The sequence below is a fragment of the Lycorma delicatula genome, chromosome 7, assembly GCF_047948215.1.
Source record: "Lycorma delicatula isolate Av1 chromosome 7, ASM4794821v1, whole genome shotgun sequence".
In the NCBI taxonomy this organism is placed as follows: domain Eukaryota; kingdom Metazoa; phylum Arthropoda; class Insecta; order Hemiptera; family Fulgoridae; genus Lycorma; species Lycorma delicatula.
Genome location: NC_134461.1, coordinates 144,389,554 through 144,416,765, shown reverse-complemented (window position 1 = coordinate 144,416,765; position 27,212 = coordinate 144,389,554). Strand labels below are relative to the sequence as shown.

The 27,212-nt window shown below is 31.7% G+C and overlaps 1 long non-coding RNA gene across 1 annotated transcript; it reads left to right on the top strand.

Moving 5' to 3' along the window:
* Window positions 1-543: 543 nt before the first annotated feature.
* LOC142327299 (uncharacterized) lies at window positions 544-25,170 on the top strand. The gene is made up of 3 exons (XR_012756957.1): window positions 544-730; window positions 24,472-24,631; window positions 24,728-25,170. It is a non-coding gene; the product is annotated as an uncharacterized LOC142327299 (long non-coding RNA).
* The last annotated feature ends 2,042 nt before the right edge of the window (window positions 25,171-27,212 follow it).

Sequence of the window (27,212 nt, the reverse complement as noted above, 5' to 3'; positions counted from 1 at the left end):
AAAACCGATCAATCATTTATTTATAAAAGTTATCATTATATAATGGTATATTTTATTAAAATGTCATTAGAAAGCGGCCATACAATTTGTTAAAATCTTAGATTTTAACAAATCTCCTACCCCCCAAAAAAACTCGTTAAAAATCATGAAAATACAAAAAATTAATTTTGAAATTGTATTTCCAGTATTATTTTTCTTAGAATTCTAATTTGTGAAATTGTTTATAATTTTTTAACTAAAATTAATAAAAAAAAAGTTTAAATGTGAAGATCTGCAATTATCAATATTTATTTCATAATTACTATTAGATTAACCTGTTTTCATTTCCTTCCATTTTCGTAATATTTATTATGTATATTCATTTATTTTATTGTCAATTACGGTGATAAATTTAAAAGAGACCATCACGCATACTTTCAAATAAAATATATAGGGAATAGTTATTGTACGTTTAAACAATTAACCGGGATTTTGGAATGCGATGTATGACGTAGAATCAGCTGTTTACATCGTTTAATCGCATGTTTTATTCGATATAGACGTCGCTAAGTCGTGCATTAACCTTTATTTCAGTGTAATGTATTATCAATTTGTTTAGTAAACTTCAAAGGTTTTAATTTTAAAAATTATTGTTCTAAGTTGCACGTAATAGAATTTTAACTCAAACAAAAAGTTAATATGGCTCAAAGAAAAAAGGAAATTATAAAAGAAATCGAATCTTGGGAAAAAGGTAAAATTTAATTTCATAGGTATTAATAGTTTTAAATCGTCTATTTTTAATAATGAGTATTAATAAAACTAATGTTTTTATTTTAATGAACAAAAACAATACATTTAGTTCGTGGAAATGAATTTTATTTTTATGTTAATATTAATAAAAACGTGGGTTTGTTTGAGGTTATATATAACCTACACGCTAGTCTCACGCAATTTCTGCTGGATTGTTATCAACGTATTTAAAAATTTAACTAAATTTAATTTTCATTCACAACTAAAATTTAATTTATGTAAATTAATTTCTTTATTACATTGCTCTTTTAACGTTACATTTACGGGACCCCATCTGGAAAAGCGATTAGCGTCCCTGCTTTTCATCTGAAGGTTCTACGTTCGAATTCAGTTTCGCCATTTTCCTTATTCTAAAAGGAATTCATCTCTTCATATAATAATTACTAGTCATAGTCTACTATTATCTACACGAACAAATAATAAAAAATAAAGTTTTTGAACAATTTAATACTAAAAAATTTTGAGATAGCTAGTGTAAGAAGAACGTATTCAGTACGTTCGAACGACGTTCAGTAAGACGAACGTATTGAGTCGTTCGTCTAATAACGGCTGAAATTTTAATTACGTCTGCAGTAAAACCTAAGAACGTATTCAGTACGTTCGAACGACGTTCAGTAAGACGAACATATTCAGTCGTTCATCAAATAACGACTGAAATTTTCATTATGTCTGCAGTAAAACCTTTACAAAGAGTTCCTCCCACTCTTGAAAAGGATATTTTTTACTTCCCGTATAGATAGCGCTGTAGCTCTAAAAGGGAAAGTACTGTAATAAAAAAAAAAAAAAAAAAAAAAAAAAAAAAAAAAAAAAAAAGTCTAATTTGGAAAACTGCGTTTTCACGTGTTGATATCATGTGAAAACACAGTTTTCCAACGTCGATCCAAAAGTTGGTCTTCACGTATTGATATCCAAGGAACCCAAAAAACCGGATGAAAATTTTACGGATGTTAATGTTCGTATGTGTTCGGTGTTGGCCTCTAAATCAGCTTATATCTCCAGAACTAACGGACCGATTTTGACCAAACTTGGTCAGATTTCTTCTACATATGGGGCACTACTGATGACATTAAATTTTCAACGTAAAAGGTCAAGGGGGTGAGACTGTAAAGCAAGGTAACCCTCAGTATCTCGAGATTTTGCCTAATTAAGGTCAGATTTTTCTTACGCACATTTGTTAACGATTAAAAACTAACAATATCTGCAAAACAAACATGTTTGCAAAATCACACCCCCACCCCATAAAATGCTGTTGTAATCGTTTGTTATGTTGTGACGTGACAGGTGAACGGTAGAATTAAATAAATGATTAATATTTAAAATATAAAAAAGTAACTCTATCTGGCTGGATCTCGAACTCGATCGCCCGGTCGACTCGGTACCTAATGCGTTAAGCCTCGCGGCTACATCGGTTGCCGAACGTTCGAGCGAAATTTGTTTTATAAGTTGTAAAATTACATTAGTTTAGTTAGTGTCGACCGTTGCCGCTACTACGGCCACACCTGCGCGAATTAAATACGATATGCCCGCTCGCTTTAGTTAGAATCAGTGAATTAAATAAACGAAAAAATATTCTGTTTAAATAAAATAAATATTTTAAATTGTGTGTGTAAGCCGTGCATCAGAAACGACTGTGTCGTCAGCTTTTTTAATAGCATAAATGTTAAAACCCGTGATTAATTCATTTATTTTTTAAGGCCTATTCGGTTTTCCATCTCTTTATTGGTCTTTGTCAAAAGAAAAATAATATTTTAAACAACTTTTATAAGAAATATTTTTTGAAATTTCATACGAGAAACTGAGCTCTTTTTGTCTAAAAATGATTTTTGATTTATTTATGTATTTTTTTGTAATTTACTTGTAGATATAGCATTTTTGACAAAATAGTTTCAAGAGAAAATTTGAGACTTCTGAATCATAACCAATTCAATTGAATGACAGTTGAACTGTCCCTAACAACGTCAATCCTTTATGGAAAGTTTTGAATTATTTTCATTGGATTTTGACTTTATATTTATTTATATATATATATATTACATTTATATATATAATGATGATTTAGGAGACAAGGGAAATAATTTGGAAATTGATTCTAGAGCTTGAAGTAAGGAAAAAATTTCATACTAACATATAATCGAAAACACATTGTTATCGAGTTACGGCTAGCGAAAATGTTCACTCTGATTCAGTTTCCCCGGTGAAATGAGATCATATTGAAATTTTGAAGGTGTTATATAAGGGGTAAATTTGATGGTTTCTTGTGTTTTTTGACCTGAAGAATCTAATAAAATAGGTTCCAAAACTGTGTTTCCCGTAGTTTTCATGATATCCAACGTAAAACAGAAAAATTCGGTGACGAGAAATATGTTTTTTTAGATTTGAAGACAAATAAATTTGTTAACGGCTAATAAATGCGTAAATATTATTATCAAAACTTGTAAAAAATTTAATTCTGAAAAGATTATATAATAAAGTCTATGAAAAACAAATATATCGACTTTTATTGTTAAAAGAAAAAACTTATTTTCTTACTACCCAACGGCCGTTCTTGGCTCTTGAGCCATTTTGTGACGCGTTGACCAGCATAGAGGGGCTTCTGTGTAAACGAGGCCTTCATCATCCTTCTGCGAGTGGTCCACAGCTCTGCAGGTCCTGATGGTCTGCATCCAGTTGGCATGTTGGAGAGGTCAGAACTCGTATACGATGTAGGTGCGAGGCCAGAAAGTCATGTCCGGTTTTTAATCTAAATGCAGCAACGCTGACTGCTCGAGGGAGGCTATAGCTTATTGGACCGTGTGTAATATGACTTTCCCACTTGTTGCCTGCCGCTGATTTTTTGCGGTTTTCGTCAATCCATTTATTGACTGCAGAGTTTATTTGCGCTTTGGCTGAATTAAGAGAAGGAGTGCTGGATGGCTGAATCAGAGAGGTTGCCAGCTTTGCCATTTTGTTAGCCCTTTCATTACCATATATATTAACATGGCTAGGAACCCGTTGGAATTTCAACTGCCAGCCTTGACATCGCAGTTCGTTTAAGGTATTTCTGCACACCTAAGTTCTTGTGCAGTAGTTGTAGTGTTACGTGACAAGTTCCGAACGGCTGCTTGCGAATCGACAAAGAAATCTGGCTTCCGTGTGGAAAGGATTTCAAGTTAAATGGCTGCTGCTTGAATTGCGGCATTGCTTTGTGGAGCGCCGACTGCAACATGCCCCTGGAAGTGGCCACAGTAGTACGCGGCTCCCGTTTCTCCTGTCCCCGGTATTGATGATCCGTCTGTATAAATGTGTAACCATTCCTGTTCTGGATAATCTTCATGAATGGTTTGAAGCGCAGCCTGTTTTAATTCTGCTTCATAAGAGGCGTTTCTTGTCAGTTGATGATATTTTGAGTTAGTCAGCGCGTTTTAAGGCGGACCTCTTGTTGATCGCTTAGATTACGCAGGGAGCACTACGAGCACGCGATCAATTTCACTCCCCCTATTAAAAACAAAACAGAACTAAACAAAAAAATTTATGAATTTGATAAAAATTTCAGCCTTATTAATAGGCTCTTCCCCTTTCAACATGTCACGGGGATAAAGTATCTGGAGTTTTTAAACGATGAATTTCTTAAGTGCTTCAAAATTTCTCATTGGCGAATTGAATTCAAATGTATTATCGACTTTATGGAGCACCAACACATTTCACAAAGTAAGATAGTGCTTAGATGAAACATTTACCGGTAAATGGATTGGACGTAGAGGGCCGGTAAATTAACCGCCTAGATCTTGGACCTTACTCCCTTAGATTACTGTTTATGGAGACGGATGAAACGCGAGATATACGTACAAACAAAACGTGTAGACACACGTGATGAACTGATCGCTCGCATTCTCAATGCTCTGCCCGCAATAAGAAACGTGAAGATATCGTTAGCTTAGCCACAGAAAATATAAGGAAACGAGTTGAAAGTGCATCAATGCCAGTGGTGAAATTTTCGAACATTTTTTTGAAAATTAATCCAGTATAAACCACAGTGAGCATTTTTTAAAAAGTAAATTAAAAGAATTTTAAATTTTCAAAGGTCTAATACTAAAAACAGCTGTTTTTAATTTCTACAAATTCGTAACATTTTCTGTTAACTTTAGTTCTGTTTTGTTTTTAATAATAGAAGTTGATATATTTTTTTCGTGGACCTTATTACATAAGTTTCTCAGAATTAAATTCTCTACAAGTTTTGACAATAAGATTTACGCATTTATTAATCATTTAACAAAGTTATTGTACTTTAAACCTAAAAAAAAAAACATGGTTTTGTCACCGAATTTTTCTGTTTTACTTTGATTATATTAAAAATTACGGGAGATACAGTACTGGAATCTGCTTTATTCGATTTTTCGAATACTCTTTTTACTTCCTTGTACGTTCGTACAAGGAAGTATTGTAATCGCGAAAAATTTCTGTTTTCAGATTTCAACGGAAATATCTATTTTGACCAACCCTGAATCAATTTTGACTAGTTTCGGCGTGACGTCTGTACGTATGTATGTATCTGGCATAACTTAAAAAAGATTAGCAGTAGGATGTTGAAAATTTTATTTAGGACTCCTGTAACATCTGGTTGTGCACATCCACTTTTGATTGTAATCAACCGGACCAAAAGTCTCTAAAAAAGCCAAAAATCAAAAAACTTTGGATTTTGGACTTTTTTCAGAAAATAAACATCTCACTTATTAAAAAATAATTTAAAATAACTTATTTAACGGGTAAATTCTTATCGTATAGCGAGCGATCTTCTGTTCTTGAGGATCGTTAAAAAGTCGGGGAAAAGCCAGTATTATTTCAATATTCATGATATTAATATAGTTACCTGGTAATTAATTGAAATAAAGTATTTTTGTACATGAAAATTAAAGAATTTTTTTTCACGGCAAATAAATTATAAATAAACTTGAAGTGTTCTCGCAATGAGTTGTTCATCTAGAGACTTATTCTGTATTGAGAGTCATTCGCTTCGGTTTCTCTATTTAACGGTGCTGCAGATTGTTTAGGTCTTTGACATGAAATTGTTATCTTGAGTGGCTATAACAAACCGTGATATATTTTATAGCGTAGTAATATCGTTGCAGATAATTGCATTCTGTCCTCGTTCCTATACATACTACGCTTGGAGAGAAATTTCAAGTAACTGTAAACATACTGCAATGTGTTTCATTCCACCTGTTCATTTGCTGAGCGCAGACATACATATTGTATACCCCGACACATACACGCGCGCGCGCTCATGCATATTTTTGTACTGAAAACTAATCTTTGCAGTTGAGATTGTGAAGACGTCACTAGGGCTGAATATTAGCAGTATTTAATTGGGTCTGATACAAAGATAACAATATGTTCGAGCCGGTAAAGAAGGAATTGGGAAACCAGTTAACCTATATTAAAACTTATAGGAAGGTCTTTTCTTACAGTATATTCTGTAATGAATGCTCATTATTCTTGGGAATGAATGGGTATTTTCGGGGAAAAAATATATCTTTTGTAGATTACCTTCAGGTTTTTGTTTATTGTCAACATGTAGAGTATCTTTTCTGAAAGTAATGATGTTTATTATTCGGGTAATCTCTATAATGATGCTTATTAAACGGCGATTAGTAAACACGAGTGAACGTTATTATTTTGTACGACTGATATCAAAAAGATTAAAATATTGTTACCTCTGAAAGTGTTGTTATTTCTGGGAATGATTTCTGATGCTTTATAAAAGATTATCGGCTGAGAATGATGTCTTATGGCGGATCCGGTTGCCTTGGGGGTGCTTAAGAATGTTGAAAAAAAAGATATGTCAGTTAAAGTGTTAACAAATATATTATTATTATTCCTCGAATAATTTAGGAAACGTTACTTTTTTTCTGTTACTGATAATGAAATTTATAAAAACTTACTACAAACAAATAATAAAAGTTATAAAAAGCATTTACAAGAAAAAAGAAGACATTTACCATGAACTAAAAAAGAAGATAAACGAACATTAAGATTACGTTAGTAGGCTACATTTATGTAGTTTACGACCTACTTTTACATTTTTCAACTTGTCCTTCGTTATAGTCTGCAACTACGATAAAATTGCGTACATAGATTAGACGCCTTCGGTTGTAAACTTTCTAAAATAAAATTACATACTTGTATTGTTGAAATTTACATCTCTTATAAAAACAATAATATTATTTTCATACTCAAATAAAAGTAAGGTTAAATTATGAAATATAGTTTAATGTGTAACATTTTATGATAAAACAATAAATAACTCGGTGTATGTAGTGTGTCAAGCATACAAAGTATGCTTGACAAAAAGGGAGTATATACCACGAAATATATACCTTAGGACATAGTCGCTCTACCGCTCAATTATAGTATTGTTTTTGCGAAACTAAGCATAAAAAATTGTAGTATTTTTAGATGTGATGTGATCCCATTTGCGAATTATTTTTTTTTATTTCTGCCGACTATCGTTGTTAAGTAGTAGTAGTAAAAACCTTTGCCATTCATCCGGAGCAGGATTGGTATTTTTCTCATGCTTCAAAATCCATTTTTTATCGTTAAAAAAATAATTTAGGATAGCTGTAACTGGGTAGTCTATAGTTATAGTGTGGAGTATAAATGGTTTTTTTAAAAATCAAATCATATTTTTAGGCTTACATGTTGGTTGATTTTGTGTGCATAATATCAGAATTGTGAATCGTAAACCAAATTTGGTCTGGACCCTAAAAACTGTTCCGTTTTCAAAAAGCAAACATGAAATCTAAAATAATCGCACTTTAAAATTTTTAATGAGTAAAAACTTATTAGCTTAACACACAAACACTTTTTTGTGTAAAGCGTAATAATAAAAGCCATTTCTTTGGGCTCTTCGAAAGTAGATACTATTTTCTGAATATCATCAGAAAGAACACAATTTTATCGTCAATGATAAAATAATCATCTGATTGTCAGTATCTTTATCAGTATAAAAATTAAATAAAATTGGTGACAGAATAATCCAGCTGTTAAAATTAAATAATGGATTATCATTAAAAAAATTAAAAATTATGTTAATTTTAGAGGAAATCTTAACGTCACTTAAATTTTGAACCCGGTATTCGATTAATTGAATTATCGACTAATCTATCTGAATCTTGTTGTGCAGCTCAACATTATGAAATTTCAAATCTGTCATTTTGCATGAGTGAATCTAATATAATTAGTAAAAATAAATTACCAATCGCCTTAATTTTGAAAACTTTTCAGATTGATCTCCATTTGGTGGATCTGATCATAGTCAAATATGTGTATTTTTCGTTAACGAAACCGTTCTTTTATCTAGCTTACATGTTGATCTCAAAACTGAGAGTAATCTAGACGGCTTTCAAAATACTTGCAGTTACTGTATGTAACTTTTATTCAAAACAGCCTTCTAGAGTTGTATACGAATTTGTGATTTTAGAAAGTAATTAAATTGTTGCTTAATAAAATTCAAGATATTAACTCATTTTACGGCTTTCAAGGTTAAATCAACTCTAAACTGGAATTACAGGCCTTTTGAGGGTATTATTCGCCACTACCTTAATGTTTTTTTAATGTCTTCAATTGAAGAAGGAGGTTCTCAATTCGACTCGTTCTTTTTTCCCCTCTTAATGAATTTTCAAACATTGCTGTTCATCAAATATCCAATGTCGATGATTCTTTTTTTAATTCAAGAACCTCCTTTGAAAGTTTTGTTGTACATTTTTCTCACATTACTAAAGTACATCTTTTAAACGGAAAATTACATTTTTGTCGTCATCATCATCATCGGAATAGTATTAGATAATGATATATAGCCAGATGTTATTCAAATATAAAGAATATTTTCAAGCGAAAATTAGGTTAGGAAAACTTAACGTAAAAAGTAATAAATATTCCTGAATTGTAGATAACTAGCACAATCTCGTTTTTAGGTAGATTTCTTAAGAAAGCTATCTATTGTAATGGGTACCATGATTCGACTTCCGGAAAATTTCCACATATCTTCGCGTTTCACATCCCCCAGACCCCAAAACCACCGTCACTTCAAAAGTTTACGTATATACATATATATATATATATATATATATATATATATATATATACATACAGAGCGTTTCATAATGTTCTTCGGAGTTTCGAAAATTCATTAACAAAAAACTATTTCACTCATAAGAATAAAACAAGTACTGTACAAAAGAGTACTTCAAATAGTTTTTTCCACATATGCTAGGCAGTTAGTAAACTATTTGCTCGCTAGGCGTCGACAGTAGAGAAAATGGCTGCCACGGGAAGCGAGAAGTCGTTTTGTGTGTTAGAATTTCACTTGTCAAAGTCAGTAATTTCTGTGCAACGTGCGTTTCGGTTGAAATTTCATAAGGAGCCACCAAGTGAGAATTCAGTTCGTGCATGGTATAAACAGTTCAGTGAAACCGGTTGCTTGTGCAAGCGAAAATCAACTGGTCGTCCATCAACCTCAGAAGTCAATGTCGAACGTGTGCGTGCAAGTTTCATTTGCAGCCCGTCAAAATCGACTGCGGCTGCAGGCAGAGAGTTAGGAATTCCGAAAACAACAGTGTGGGGAGTTCTCCGTAAAAGTTTATTATGCAAACCGTACCATCTTTAATTAATCCAGCGTCTTTCTGATGGAGATAAAACACGTAGGCTCGATTTTTGTTTACAGTTACAGGAAAAGATGTTGTTAGGTGAAGGTTTTCTAAACAAGATAATTTTCAGCGATGAAGCTACTTTCCATATTAGCGGCAAAGTAAACCGTCATAACGTGCGAGTTTGGGGAACTGAAAACCCAGACGCTTATGTGGAACACATTCGGGATTCTCCGAAAGTAAACGTTTGCGATCTCTTGTGAGGCAGTGCATGGGCCGTTCTTTTTTATGAACACGACAGTAACCGGCACGATATACGTGGATATGTTACAATTATGGCTTACGCCTCAGCTACTCAACGACTTCATTTTCCAGCAAGATGGTTTTCCTGCCCGTTTTCATAACGAGGTTCGACAGTACCTTAACCCAATATTACCTCGGCGCTGGATAGGACCTGCGTCTGAAGAAGACCAACACATTATGCTGTGGCCACCAAGATCACCAGACCTCACGCCATGTGATTTCTTTCTCTGGGGTTACGTGAAAGATACGGTTTTTATCCCACCGATGCCGCACGATATCGCCGAGCTAAAGGATCGCATAATCAATGCGATCAACTGTATCGAAAATGACATGTTAGAACGAGTTTGGCAAGAGCTAGACTTTCGTGTTGATGTGTGCCGTGTCACCAGAAGAGCACATATTGAACATTTATAGATTTTAACAAAAGCTGTTGAGTCCCTGCATCACCTCGTACAACTTTCATTTAGGTAAGTGAAATAATTTTTTTGTACTGAATTTTTGTAACTCCTAAGAACATTATGAAACGTCCTGTATATATTTCACTTTCTCGTGGACACGATAAATATAATTTATTGGCGTAATTTTGCGCCAATCACTTTGAAATTGAAACATAAAATATAACGACCCAAAATCTCGTAGGAGTTCGTTAATGGGCAAAATCGGACCGTGGTGGTGGAAATGCGGGGGCTTTTTCGAAAAAAAATCTGTAAATAATTTTCGTATTAAGTAAAATATCGAATTAATTTAAAGTTCCTACTATTCTTTGGATAAGGGCCTAAAACTTATCTAAGTAAAGTTATTTGATGTAACCAACCATTCGGCCAGGAGGTGGGAAAAATGGAGTTTCGAAGACAAAAAAAAAATCATATCTCCCTTAATAGACAGTGTATCGAATCTGTTTAAAGTGGTCGTTAATCCTCTAGACATTACCTAAAAATTTTGTCTGAAACAAACAAAATTTCTTGATATGACTAACCCTTACGGCAAGGGATGGCCAAAATATTACTGTAATTGTAAAAAGATGGGGCTTGTATATGCTAAACATGTGAAACTTTTTTCACATGCAAGCATTGTCGTATTGAGTAAATTTGAAGTTTTTCTTAACTTTAAGGTAAAAATCTTTTTTATTCCCTATTTACCACCAATGAAATCTACCTCCGCTCTTTTTTTATGTTAATTTTTTACATTCCATTTCTTATTATCAAGTCGCAGGCTTCTTGCCCGTATATTACTTTAAACGGTAATTGAAAAAATAAATTTTAGTTGTGAGCACTGCTCGTACTACCAAGCATGAGTCTACAGTAGACGAATTCGCAATAGGAATCGATAATCTGCCACATTTGGGTCCTATCAGCAGCGGTGACTTGGCGACGGAACCTTCCCTTCCACTGTATCGCTCCTTCACATTGTGTCAAAGAAAGATATCACTCAAACTACTTATACAGTGGTTCCCAAAGTTTCCGAGTGGCAGCGCCCTTTTTAAATTAAAAATTTTCCATGGCGCTTTACCCTAAGTAAAAGTATTACTCGTATTAAAAGTATTACTTAGTATTCCTACGTTTTATCTGGAACTAGAATGACCTTCGCCCAGTAGAACTTTTATCGCTCGTTCATTTATAATGTATTCTTGTTATTTCAATTTGGAAGCATTAAATGTTAAACTGTGCAGTAGTTCTCTCACTTTATCTGTTTTCTTCGGTTTGGTAAAAATAATGTTTTTTATTATTGAATTCTGAATGTTACGTCCGTATAATTAAATTTTACATAATAACCATACAATGCGTGGTATTATAATAATAATCATCGCAATTATTTGCAGCGTACTCTTTTTTATTTATCTATAGTAGATAAAGGAAAAATATGTTTATATATGACCGTGATATACTTTTTCTATGATTGCTATATCATCGATAAACTGCTTTAACGATAAACTTTTAAGGTCAAGGTGGCATTACAGAAATACATTATTTTTCCTATGATTCTATTCATTTGCCGATTGATTTTTATTTATTTGTTTGTTTAACGAGAAATGTGAAAATCTATGACGTTAATGTGGATGATTTTTTTTTGCGTTTCACTAAACTGTTATTTATTTATTACTCGGGTTAATGGTGTAAGTAAACTAACACCGTTTTTTTTGTTTTTTTAATGTATGTTTCGCAATATCTCCGACTTTAGTTAACCGATTTTGAATTTTTTTTATCGAAAGAGTCTACTTTTGGAATAGTCCCGTATTTATCTTAAGGAAATCCGATGATAAGGCAAAATACTAAAAAAAAAAAAACCACTGCTCGACACCCTTAACCGCTGACCGCTCGCACCAGTACGGTGTTGCTCTGTTCCCTGTATGACTAGGATACTTATAAGTCTATATTATCGTTTTTCAGTCTCCGTGGAAATAGTCATGGCATTTCTTTCTCTGTTTTCTTTTCCTTAAACAATCATTCCTTTTTTCCCTTGGCTACTTTCCTCTAAACTCTAAATAAATATTAAACCTATATATAATATTTATAAAAAATGGTGAAAAAGTGTACTATATACCTAATTGCAAAATTATAATATATCTATATTTACATTATGTAATAATAAATTCTAATTTTGCAATGTTATTAAATAAATAGTCATACAACAAGCTCCCAACCGACATCACTTTGTATGAAGCGAGTTAAATACTATAATTTTGCAATAAATAATATTCTATAGTTATTATAAAAAAAAAAAATTTAACCGGTTACTCCCACACCTTGTCCAAATGTGTACTCGCAATAATAAGACCTATAAATTGGATAGATTACGCAACCTCATCATTTCTGCCACAGCTTTCTTTCTATGTGGTCTACTTAATAAATTATTTGGGTCCAGATCAAACAAGGCATTGCCCTCTAAAGTTTTAACTCGACAAAGAGCGACATAAATCTCCCCCTTGAGAAAATATTTTCTGCCGATGTCTATTACTGCCCTATCAAGGGATGTACCCTGCAGTTTGCGAAAAGTTACGAACCCAGCTTAATATTAGAGGTAGCATTCTACGCTCGACATCTCCGTATCCCTTTGTTGCTTGGAATGTTGCACAAACTGGCGATATGGCTACGCAACCATCAACATCTTTCATTCTAAGACCCAGTAGTCTCGTCATCAAATTTTATCATTACAGCTTCTGGTAACTCTCCTTTCTCGTATATCAAGCCGAGGCGATGAGAACGTTGCTCTTGCGTTTCGTTTGACAAACGTATGTATATTAAACTGACATGATGGACATGCCTTTCATTCCGTAAGAATCGACTGTTGTACGTTATCATTTGTGAAAGTCTACATTCTTGTTGTTTCTTCTTTCTCACTTCTTTCTCTATTTTTCCTTAAAGGATCATTCCTTTCTTGGCAATTTTCCTTTTAACGTCGCTATCTCATTTGAGCAGCGCGTTAGTTGGCCTACCCATATTTTAATTGTATAATAATATAAATATAATATATACAAGCTAGATACCACTAAAAATTGTGAAATAAAAAATTTATAAAAAATAAAAATAAAAACCGACTTCAACGAAAAATAATACTAAAAAGTTACAAATAATTATATTTTTATTTACTAACTAAAGTAAAAGTATTTACAACAAATAACTATTTTTGAAGTCTGTGCCAGCCAACACAAATTAATCATAAAGTTAGTACCTCAACCTTTCTTTCCTTTTTCCTGTTTAGTCTCCGGTAATTACATTTCAGATAATACTTCAGAGGATGAATGAGGATTATGTATGAATGCAAATGAAATGTAGTCCTGTACAGTCTCAGTTTGACCGTTCCTGAGATGAGTGGTTAATTGAAACCCAACCACCAAAGAACACCGGTATCCACGATCTAATATTCAAATCCGTGTAAAAATAACTGACTTTACTAGGATTTGAACGCTGGAACTCTCGACTTCCAGATCAGCTGATTTGTGAAGACGCGTTCACCACTAGACCAACCCGGTGGGTTTAGTACCTCAACCTACCGCCAGTCGGCTTAACGGGATTCTATCATGCAAAATGAGTCCAAGATCATGTAAGCGAGCGTCTCACGGTTATACCTCATCTTGAGTTCGTTAAGGTATATATACTTGGCGATAATATATGTACCTAAGCATCTTTCAAAGTATTCTTATATCATATTTTTCTTTGTGGTATTTTATTGTTGTATTATATTTTTGTAAATCCCATTTTGTTTTAGTAAAAGTTCTATTACCAATTTTGCATTGTTTGAAGTAGGATCTTTTGTTATATAGATCGTAGGTTTTTTTTTCTTTAACATGTGTTAGCTGGCACCGATTTCAAAAACAGTTATTTGTTGTAAATACTTTTACTTTAGTTAAAATATGTTCTATTATTTGTTGAAGTCGTTTTTTATTTTTATTTTTTATAAAATATTTTATTCATATTGATAATGTTTTTAGATATAGATTATGTAGAACATTACAACATGAAATATTGCTCTTCGGATGATACAAGTATGGTAACAAAATAAATTATCAAATCTGTTTTTTTAGTGTAAGAGTTAATGTATTTACTTCCCCTAGATGAATAGAAAAATTATTCAGACATTGTCATTCTGGAAATGAGAAAAAGCGAAATTAATTTTAATGGCAACAAAAATTACCATAATCGTAAACGGAATATTGAGAAAAATAAATAAATAGATTTATGGCAAAATGTAAAAAAAAAATCTGAATGAAATTTATACATATTTATGTATTTTTGTTCAAATGTCCTTACAGAAATTTATAGTTATTCAATTTCATTCAAAATAAATAATTTATTAATTCTCAATTAAAAAAAAATCTTTTTCTTGAATTATTTCCACAAAAACTGTCTTTGTAGTTGTTGACAATAGTTGGTTTTTGCCTAAATCTCTGTAAATCCAGGTTATTTCTAATTTATATGATATTTCTCACATTGTTTGATATGCACATATGTAAATGTATATAAAACGTGTCGTGACTGATTAATCATAAAAACACCCAACAAAAACTACTAAAGATAAATTGATGAAAATTTGTATACACGTTCTTCTTACGATGTAAGTGGACACTAAGAAAGGATTTTTTTTTAATTTAGAGTTAAAAGGGTTAAAAAATGGAGTAAAAATGAAATTTACCATTTTTTTAATTTCTCGGTAACAAAAGAAGTTATCAACTTGATTTTTGATGTGTGTAATCTTGGTATGAAAAACTAATTTCTAAATTTTTCGAAATTTTACCTTGAAAGGGGTGAAGAAAGGTAACAATGATTGAAAATTTTCCCATTTTCCACTACACTAAACGAGATGTTCTGTAGATTTAGGCTTGCAAATTAATATTCTTCAAACAAATATCTAAGAACCATTTTTCGGGGGTTTTTGAATTTCGATTTTTTTAAAGAGAGTGACGGTGTACGTGGTGTGGTTGCTGAACCGTACAGTTACTGCCACTGCTACTATATGTGTGACGTGACTGGCTGCACCTACCTCCAGTTACTTGTCTAAAAACAAAAAAAAAACTAAAAACAAAAAATTAGAAAAAAATTGTACCGCGTTGGGAAAGGCAAGTAACCATATAGCGCGAGATAAGCCGCAACGAGGATGCTAGTATATATATATATAATTTAAGTAAATTGAAATTTGATGGCTGTAAAATGAATAAAGGGGAATAAGTCTTAGATACAAAAACACAAAAGAACGGATAGACAACGTAAAGATAAAAAAGAAGGATATTTGAATGATACAACACACAAATGAACTGAAAACAAAAAAAAAAATAGGAGGAAATTCCGTGTAATTAATATTTTGAATAAAACTGCCTGAAAATTGAGGGGAAAAAATAGGAGAAAATTGTAGGTAACTAATTTTGTAGTGAAGTTATAAATTATTCTGCCTGTTTGTCTGGAACGTCATGGATTTTTGGAATCGATGACTTTTTTAGCGATGGCAAGCTTCTACAGTTGCCATTATGAAAAATGAAGTTGTTTGATCGTTGTTGCTTTATTTTTATGCTTCGAAACGGAATTAGATCTTATATTCTGACGAGTATTCTAATTAGAATAAAATCTATATAATGGTTTAAGTTTTTGGTAATGGAATTACATTTTTTTTTAAAAGTAAATATGTATTCCAAACAACTGAACATTCATTTATTCTCAGTGGGCATTAAATTTTCATTAATTGCAAAATAGAAAAACAAATTAAAATTCGAATACTCGTCGAATGGTTTTTTACATTATGAAAAACTGTTATAAAAATATTAATTCGTCAAATATTAAACATTTTGACCGATATGTATTGATAAATATTAAAGTCAACATTTAAGAAGTTTTTTTAATAATCTCCTGAAGCCAACAGTTGAAGCCAACTGAAAGATTTTAAAGATTTAAAAATATTATTTCTTAATATACTAATGTTCTTGGTGGACGGTAGTAATATGAAACAAATTACATAAAAGAAATGATGATTTACGTTTTGAATAACTTTTTTAAAAAGTTCTGATTATTAATAGAAAGAATCATCTGAGAAAAGTATACGTTGTTTATGCTAATTAAAAATCGCTATATATACACCTAGCGGGCCAGAAGTCGCTACCCATTGTAAACATTAAGATAATATTGTTGTGATCTTCCCGTCGATTTTAAATCACCACCTTTTGTTTTCATGAAATAGTTATTGACACAAACACCAGAGTACACTGTTATTCAATCAAACATCTGTTGTATGCAGCTGTTATTATGTTCATCGACATTGTTGATTCTAACTTGTGAAAATATTTACTAATGAAGAAAGAGTTTTTGCTGTAAAAAACGTGGTACAAAGGTGTTTATAATTTAATAATAAATGAGTGGAATAATCATTTTAACATTGTTTCACCGACACGGAAAGCCGTCTACAATTTACGAAAACGTTTTGAGAGAATCATCTGCAGGTCGGGTAGATCATCACAAAGTGATGAAACTAAGCTTAACGTTTTACAAGCGATTATACAGAGCCCTAAATAGTCTACTCGTAGGCTATCTCTCGAACAAAATATTTCTAGAACTTCTGTTCAAAGAATCTTACATTAGGCTAAATTAGTGATTCCCAGACTGTGCGCCGCGGCGCCCTGGGGAACCGCGGCCTCTTTGCAGGGGAGCCGCGAAATATTGTAAAAGCTTCATAATTAATTGAACCAAGACATCTATAATTACTAATTTAATGTTAATAAAGTAAAAAAAATAATGAAGATATATGAGTTTAGACATACTTTTACTTAGTGTAAGGCGCCATGGAAAAATTTTATTTGAAAAAGGGCGCCGCGACTCAGAAAAGTTTGGGAACCACTGGGCTAAATTCAAACATTATATACCTCGTCTTATACGTGGCCTATTGGAAGACGATCCTGATCGTATGCTTCAATCTTGCGAGACAATGTTAAATAAAAGTAATAGAAGGTGATGAGTCGTTTTCTAAGACAATCTGGAGTGATGAGTCGATTTTCAAATTAACAAGCCGCGTCAACAGACACAACTGTACCTATTGATATTCACAGAACCGTAAAATTATTTCTGAGAGGCAGCTAAATCGACTTGGTGTTACCGTTTGGGGTGGTATCTCGTGTTGTTAAGTAATTGGACCTTGGTTTTTTGATCGATAGTAACTGGAAAGAAGTACCTGGAAATGTTGGCAACCTATGCCGTGCCGGAGCTACATATGAAGTACGACGACTTCACTTACTTTACTTTCAACATTGAACAGCTGTGCGAAAATAAGTTGAAGAGTTATTTGGTAGGTAAGTTATTGGACGGCGAGGGGCGACAGAAATGCCTCCCAGATTTCTAGACTTTTCACACGTGGATTTTTTCTTTTCGGAAATTGTTAAAGATAAAGTTTGTTACAAAACAGCAAAAAATTGAGGACTTGAAATATGCTATTCCAACCTTTTTTGAAGAAATATATTCCAATACACGACTGTGCAAACAAGTGCTTAAGCGTCCCACGTAGTCTACAGAAATGTATCGAGAAAGATAGAAAACAATTCGAGAAACAATATATTAAATAATCATGCAGCTTCAATTAAGGAATTCAATTTGTTTTTGTTTTATATTCAAATAATGACCTTTACGAAGGGCAGTGACTTTTGGTCCAGCGGTATATTAAATATTTTATATATATTTATAATTTTAAAGAAGATGCTAGCAGTATTTGTAGTTCAAATTTAAATAAGAAAAGATAAAAAAGAAATATAATAAATAAGATGTATAAACACCTATCACATATTCTTACATTATTCCAACTTTCTATACTCTTGAGAAAGCATCTTACAACCAGCTCTTCAATTATGCTGTTAAACTTGTTTTTTTATTTCTATAAATCGTTCTCATGCGCTCTGACAATTCTTCCAGATTTTCTTTTATTAATGAAAGTGTTTGAACTTTGATTTATTTCGCAATATATCTTCATTACCGAAATTATTACCCATTTTTTGAAGGTTGATCTATTAAACTAGAAGATTCTGAAAATATAAAACATTAAAAATGTAACCAGAATAATTAAATTAATATCATTTATTATTAATTATATCATTTAAAAATATAATTTATTAATTAATGTAAATTTATATTAATTACATATTTTGTAAAACTGTAAAATAACATACGTGACAGCATACGATTATGTAAATCGTGGCGACTTAACACAATTTAAGGCCCGGGACCTCGGCTTTTCATCCGGAGGTCCCGGGTTCGAATCCCACTCAGGCATGGCATTTTCACACACGCTACAAATCATTCATCTCATCCTCTGAAGCAATATCTAACGGTGGATCTAGAGGTTAAACCAACTTAACCGAATTACAGTAAAATTGAATTAAAAGTGCAGTAAGAAATAAAGATTATTACAGTAAAAAAAACAGATAATCAAATTGCAAAATGTTTAAAACCGAAAAATTAAATCGTCTAATAAATCTAATAAAATTATCATTTTCCAGCCATACGTTTGCTATTTTCCAGCGATGGCATAGTCCTTTGAATATTTTAACAGTGTTACAGAATAAGAATATTTAAACTTATGATTTATTAATCGGTTTTTTCTAATCCTTCACTACTAAAGAGCATTTGTATATCTGTCCGTCTGTGTGCGCGTCTCCCTTAACTGAGAACATCCTTACATGATCTAACATACTGCCCGTAAAAAAAAATATGATTTTTTTTTTCTTAAATGCTTATAAACAATAAGTAAGAAGAAGCAATGCTCACCGGGCTGGACTAGTGGTTAACTCATCATCGCAAATCATCTGATTTCAAAGTCGAGAGTTCTAAGGTTCAAATCCTAGTAAAGGTATTTACTTTTATACGGATTTGAATACTAGATCGTGGATGCCGGTGTTCTTTGTTGGTTGGGTTTCAATTAAGTACACATCTCAGGAATGGTCGACCTGAGACTATACAAGACAACACTTCATTTACATTCATACATATCATCCTTATTCATCCTTTGAAGTAATACCTTACAATGGTTTCGGAGGCTGAACAGAAAAAAAGAGAGAAGTAAGAAGCAACACCAACGAATAAGAGCAAAATGTAAGAACATGCTTACATGATTGAACATACTGTCCGTCAAAAAATCATAAAACTTTTCTTAAATTTGATGAACGAGTGTATAAAAGCGTCTCAATTGTTATGTTGTTAAAATAACAATCGAGGCAGTTTATCGACTAGACATACAAATGTATGACCTATTTTATAACTTGACAATCGATTTTATTTTAATATACATCAAATTAATATGTGAATACTTATATACAAATTTATCAGATGTCCCTGAAGATGGAATAATAACTTCCGAAAACGCTAGAACGCAATAATTAATTACATTGGTTAGTAAGCGGAATTACAATTTATATATTTTTCTTAAATGCTTATAAACAATAAATAACAACAGAAACAATAATTATAAAATAAGTTAATAAATTTTACTACCGTAATTCGTTTATTCAATATCGTAGCAGATCTTAAAACAAAACTACTTTCAATATAAATAAATCGATACTGAAAATACTATTCATTATCCATTTAGATTAACTTTTCTTTTTTTTAACCTCCTGGTCTACCGTTAGATATTGCTCCAGAGGATTAACTTATTTTAACTTAGATTAGCCCTAATGAGGTGAATGCTTAACTGAACGATGACGAACCTTTTTTTCGCTTTTCCTTGATCAATTTTCACCATTCAAAAAAAAAAAAAACATTTTTACACAAGAGGTAATCAGTTTTGGACATCTAATAATAATATTTCGAGACGCCGCCCACCAGGGAAACCCGCCCGGAGGGCCTAGCTTGCGGAGGTGTGCCTAGGCACGCCCGGCAGCTAGTATAATACGAATAAGAATGATTAAATGTTCTTGCCGATGGGATTGTAAACAAACAATTAATTCATTTTAGATCGGGGTAGGCAATTGATTTTTTTTTTTTTTAATTGGTAATTCCTTTTTTTTTTAAAATCGAAATTTAAAGAACAGAATGTATAACGATGTGGCTGCTATAATTATAACGGAAAAATCTGTTGAACTGTAAAAAAAATCTAAAAAGTTTTTTTCCTTTAATGTGTCTTATGGAAATATTTTTAAAAAATATAGATTTAAATAAATTTTAAATAATCTGCGACAAATTCCAATGCCCCTAAGTCCAAAAACTCGTATTTTTTTTGCACGTATGTACTTATGCACAAGTACACACGGTACTGAAATTATATAATACATTTTTTGATGTAACACTTTTTTGTTAGCCTATTGTAAAAAATGAGAATCATTTTATTTTTTAATAAAACGCTTAACATTTAGCTAATAAAATATATTTAAATAAAATTAACCATTATCGAGATATAAAAGATTAAAAATTTGACATGCCCGACATTTTGAAATTCGTGAACGGGTTAGAAAACCATAATTTTTTATTGATTTAAGAATGTTCGGTTCAAATATGAGTGAACAATATTCAATCCGATCTTAAGGTGTAAAAAAAAAAAAAAAAAAAAAAAAACACGAAATGGTGGATAGAAGTTAAACAAAGAAGAAATCGCAATTTCTTGATATAATTTTTTTTTTCATTTTGATATGAAGAATCTGAAAATGAAAAATCAAATATACTGTTGTTTTTTTTATTCAGCTGTTTTATATATATCCATATATATAAAAATCAATGTTTGTTTGTCTGTCTGTTCCAACTTAACTCGAGATCTACTGGGCAGATTTGTCTAAAATTTTGCACACCTACACTTTGAATCCCTGCGGTGAACATAGGCTAATTTTTTTGGACCTCCGACAAAACGAAATTTTACAACGAAATTTAAAACACTTTATTTCTTCCTTAAAGCTTATTTAATTTTTAAAATGACTTTGTTTTTCAAGAAAAATTTAATTTTTAGCTAACATTTTTTTTCAACATTGAATTGATTAATTTTGAAAAGGGCTGAAGTTTTAACGTACAGTTATTCGTAAGTTTCAGTTGATTTAGCGCACATGCATATGTAATTTTTACGATTCATTCATTTACAATTTTTTACAGCTGTTAAACAACATAAATGCTTTTTTGTTTATCATATATATATATATATATATATATATATATATATATATATGTGTATGTGTGTGTGTGTGTGTGTGTGTGTGTGTGTGTGTGTGTGTGTGTGTGTGTGTGTGTGTGTGTGTGTGTGTGTGTGTGTGTGTGTGTGTGTGTGTTACTAATTTTAAGTGTGTAAAGAATTTAACTGCAATCTTTTAAATTCTGTGATCTTTTTTCAAAACATCATACCGTGCCTAAAAGACATTCTTCAATCGGGAGAAACACAAAAAAAGCACGTATGATGAAAACTGTTCGTGCGGCAGAGATTGAAGACGAAAGACAGTCAAGATTGGAAAGCGGCCGAATATACACAGCCCGATCCCGTTCGATTGAAACAACTGAGCAACGGGAAATACGTTTAGAAAGCGACCGAATACGCACAGATCAATCCCGCTCGACTGAAACAACTGAGCAACGGGAAATGCGATTAGGTTTGGGGGCACAGCCCCCATGTTGGTAAATGAAAAAAAAAATGGATTTTCTGTTATCAGATAACGTATCTAAATTGCATGAATTTTTTTCTAAAAACATTAAGCTCTTAACTTGGAGTAAAGTTGATAACGTCAAACATTTTCCAGTTGAAAAAAAGAACTTTGGAAACCTGGAAAACCAAAGCGCCGAGCGAAGCGAGGCCTGGCTGGGAGGTCCGGCGAAGCCGGGTCGAGCGACTAGTATATATATATCTGAGTCATAATTGAGGAGGGGATGGAGATACAGACCTTATTCGTCCTATATTTTAAACTTTTACTCAAAGGGAAGGTAAATATTTTCATATAATTTAGTTCTCTTTAGGTAGTTAAGATACTTTCTGTTGGGGTTTGTTCTATTCAAACCGCCCTAAAGAAATAAGACCAAATACCTTTATTTCTCTTTTACGTCGTTTCTGGTCTAAAAGTTACGTTACGTTACGTTTCTATACTATTAGAAGATTCCATTACATCAGTGTGTCGTTTCGGTTATGTATTTGGGCAGTTTCATTCAGGACTGGTGGATAATAAGCCTTTGCTTGAGATCTTCAGATTGGATGCGTCGGTTTTTATGAAATTTGTAGGCGTTTTTTCGCCCACAAAAAAAAAGAAATGGGTCATTAATGTCATTTAATTTTTATTAAAATAGGTCTAGAAGGCAGGAAATAGAGTCTCTACGGTTTCCGAATCTCAAAATTTTACTCAAAGAGTAGAATAATTACTTTACGTAATACAATATCTCTTAGGAGGATTCTACACTTCTAGTTCGTGTTGTGTACTATAGGACCCTAAATTAAAAAGGTGACAGCAAAAAATGTTTTTCCCCGTTTTCATGTGTCATAAAAATTTCCTTATTCATTGGCTAAAATAGGTCCCATATTTAAAAAGTTTACCTGATTTTATTTTGAAGCCAATCTTTTACAGGGGGAGGGTAGTTCATATTAAGCATTTCAATAATGGTTTGTCTTTCTTTCAATGTCCCGTAACAGTTTTTCGCATTAAGACCCAAAGCATACGCTGAAATCAGACTTGTACTGGCTCAATGATCAGGAATTTAATATTTTAGATCGGTAATCATAAAGACTAAATCTTAATCTCGTAGAAAATTTATGGTCCCGTTAAAAAAAAAACTACGCTTACGTGGATTCACCAACATCGATTAATATTTTTTGTAAACAATCCAAGAAATTTTTAAAGCTAAGGGCTTATTAATAGTTTTCCTAAGTAGCAGTTTGCCGAGGGCGAAGGACTCGATACCCGGATTTTTCAAAATTAGCTCTTTGGCTCTGCCTACTATATGCCGGCTTCTTTTTAATATTTAAATTAATTCCCTTGTTTCTACTGACGATAATTAAAACGCTAATTACAAATTAATTAAGAATAATCAAAACGCACATTGATAAGGTAAACTAGGCAATTTTTCCTCTTTTAACTTCAAAATTTAGTGTTTGCTTTTTTTGCGATCTGTTATAACGAAGTTTATTGTTGCTTAAATTATAACATTTAGTCGGTTTAAAAAGCAAGCTGACAATACAATTGTAGGACACGCGGCTAAAACCGTGTTCCGAGAAAGTTCTACAACTGTGGGTTGTATCTGACGCACACAACACTGGCTTACACACACAACTTAATTTAAAATGTTTATAATTTTATTTAAATATAATATTTTTTCGTTTATTAATTCAGTGATGCTAACTAAAGCGCGCGCGCGCATACCGTATTTAATTCGCACGGGTGGTGTGGCGGTACTAGCGGTGACGGTCTGCACTAACTAAACCAGTGTAATTTCACACCTTACGTAGAATAAATTTCGCTTGTACGGTCGGCAGACTGGTGTAGCTGCGAGGCTTAACGCACCAGATACCGAGTCATCTGGGCTTTCGAGTTTGAGACCCAGCCAGACCGAATTACTTTTTCACCACTTTAAATATTTCTCATTTAATTAATTCTACCGGTCACCTGTGTGGCATCACAACATAGCAAACGACTACAACAGCATTTTATAGGGTAGGGAAGCGATTTTTGCAAAACGTTTTTTTGGTATTTTTTAATGTTAAAAAATGTGCCTAAGAAAAATATGACCTCAATCAGACAAAATCTGAAAATACTGAGGGTGACCTTGCTCTCTACCTCCTCACACCTTGTTCTTTTAACTTGAAAATTTAATAGCATCAATTCCCCATATGTAGAAGTAATCTGAAAAAGTTTGTTCAAAATCGGTCCAGTAGTTCTGGAGATATAAGGTGATTTAGAGGCTAACACTGAACACAGACACGTACATAAGAAAATAACATTCCGGAAAAATTTCCATCCGGTGTTTTGAGTGCCTTAGGTGTCAAATCGTCAAGATCCGGTGGAAACCACGTATGCCCAAATGGATCGATTACAATACTTTCCCTTCTAAAGATATAGCTATGCTGCAACGCTATCTAGACGGGAAAGTAAAGTACGTAAATATAAAAAAAGGTTAATAATAATACAAAAATTAATAATTTTAACATTCTAGCAGAATTTACTTGTGCAACGAAATGGTAATAGTAAATGTATTTAAAAATTATAACAAAGAAATCAAAATCTAGATTGACTAATCGCCCCTTTTTATTATTTAATGGTTATTACTTAAAGAAAAAAAAAATTAAGTATATTTTACTATAGAAATTATTTTTTTATAGTGTATTTAATTTTTTTTTTTTTTAGCAAAACGCGTGAAAGAAATTGAAAAGAAAATTTCAACAATTGTATGACTGTTTAGCAATCTACTAATAGTACTGTATCCGTTACCAACACGTGCTCTGTGTTTTGTTATACATGTGCATTACATAAAATGAATGAAGATAAGAAATTAAAAATTTGTTAGGTCAACATTCTGAAAAAAAATAAATAGCGTTAGGTACGTGACGAAGGGAAGATATTTATTTAAATCAACACATCTAATTAAATAAAAAATTGTTAGGTCAACATTCTGGAAAAAAATAAATAAATAGCGTGGCGAAGCGAAGTTATTTTTTATTTAAATCAACACATCTAATTAAATATTCATTATTTCACTTAACAGTTAAGTGCAAGCAAATCTTGGCTTACTTTTATGTATGAATCATCTTCGTTTTGATTTTTTATTTAATTATAGTTGTCGATTTGTATTTGATTATAAATTATCGTTGTGTAGTATTTATAATTATTTGTTTTATAAATTATAAAAACAGATTTAAAATTTCTAAAATTATCTTTTTATTTTTTTTCTTGATAAAATCATAATTATATAATAAAGTAGTAATTTATAGAAAATAAATTTTCAATTTCGATTAATTAAATATATATTGCAATCATAATCTATTGTATTTCACTTCAGAAGTTTGTTATGATCATTAAAATTAATTTTTTCCTGTATAATTATTAAATAATTGGTAAATGAAAAACGAATTATTTTCCTACTTCCTTGTGAAAGCATGAAATATTCTTATTTATTTACTATTCTCGTACTGAAAGACGAAAGCGCTACCAATCTACCAGGAAGGACGGCATTAATTCTCAATAAATAAAACGTATTTTTTTTAAGTATATTTTTATAAAAAAAAAAAAATACAAACAAAAACTGTGTAAGTATGTAAGTTATAGATTCAAAATCAAATTTAACGGCCTCCTAGCAACCGTTGCTACGTGAACATTGCGTACGCAATATTTTTATTTTCTTTTTTACGTCTTGAGTGTTATGCTAAAATTAGATACTTGTTTTCTGTTTATTTATTATGTAAGTTTTATATTTTTAGGTTTTTATTTATTTAATTTTTTATATTTTTCTTTTGTTTCTAATTTGATATTGTTTTTTTTTTTTATTTGATGATTAATTCACCATATAAGCTTCGACGCTTGTGCGTGGGAATATGAGATGTAAATTTGTAACGATTAAAAAAAAAATACACGTCTGACCGGGATTCGAACGGGTTACACTTGGATGATAAGTCGAAACTCTAGCACTCTAGGTTCGAAATGTGACCTAGCAACGTCACATTTCGAACCCGTGACCTTGCTAACCTTATTTATTTGACCTTGCTAACCTTATTTATTTTTCAATAAATCATCTGATATGTTTGATATTAATTTAAATTATCATTCCCCCCCCCCCCCAAATCAATCTGTATTTATGATCAAACAACTATTAATGAAATCAAAAAAAAAAACCAGTCTGAAAAATAGTTAAAATAGAGAACTGAACAAGATTAATTAATATTGAATAACACAAATATCCTCCAAAATATTGTAATCGTTGCTGAATTTTTTCAATAAATAGTTAGAAATAAATCATTTTTGGAACAATTTAAAGTATTTGATATTATTAAATTTATTTATATATACCAGGTAACAGAGTAACAATACAGTGACATGATGCCAACAGTACACTGTAGAGATGCCAAGGCATCTGTGCGCAGTCTGGTATGTAAATATAATATCAAAATGTGTAGTCTTGAACAGACTCAGACTGACCACTCCTGAGATATGTAGTTAACTAAACCCAAAAACCAAAGAACACTGGTATCCACAGTCTAGCATTCAAATCCATATAAAAGCATATGCCTTATACAATTAATGTATAAATTTGAGTTTCAATATAAGCTTATCAGCCTCTTAAGTAATTTTTCATAAAAAATTTGAAAACTGATTAAAACATGGGCAGTTTAAACTTGAAAGAAGACATAATCTTGCAGAGCCTAATCGATTAGGTTTTTAAACAAATATCCATATCAGAAAACCATATCAAAATCTTAAACCATATCAGAAAATTTTAAACAGTATATTAAAAATGTTGGCTGTTTTTCTAGACTTAAGACTTTTGAAATAGTTTCTCATCGAATTATGCAGAAAAAATTCACTTCAATGTGGCCCTTTAATCTATTTAAAACCTCTCTTAGTAATAGAATATAGGTGTTGATTCTTGTTTCAAAATCTTTCAAAAGAGAAATATTACAATGTGGTCTACCTGGGGGTTCATTATTGTTCCATTTTTTATTCATCACTTACGTAAATAACTTACTTAAACGACAAAAGATTAAAAAAATTGTCTTTTGTGATGTCAGGGTTCTGTTTTTTTTTTTTTACTTCTATTATGTTTTCTGATCCACAAAACTAGGGATTTACAAAGAGAAGTTATGGTTGGATAAACATTTAGTTACTTTAAATTAGAAAAAAATAAGTAATCTAAAAATAAATAATAATCTTTTGCCCCTAGTATGACCTGTCTTCTAATCTATAAAAAATCAAAGTTCATTTGACATGTTACATTAACGTGCATACATTTAATAGTTGCAAGTGTGTCTCTTTGGGAAGAGTTAAGAATATTTAAATTCTTAAGCATAATAGTAGTTAGTGAAATTAAAATTTCAGTAAGTTCCCGATTTACTAAACCTTTTTTTTTCGAAGGTGTTTCATAAAATTACTCTGAA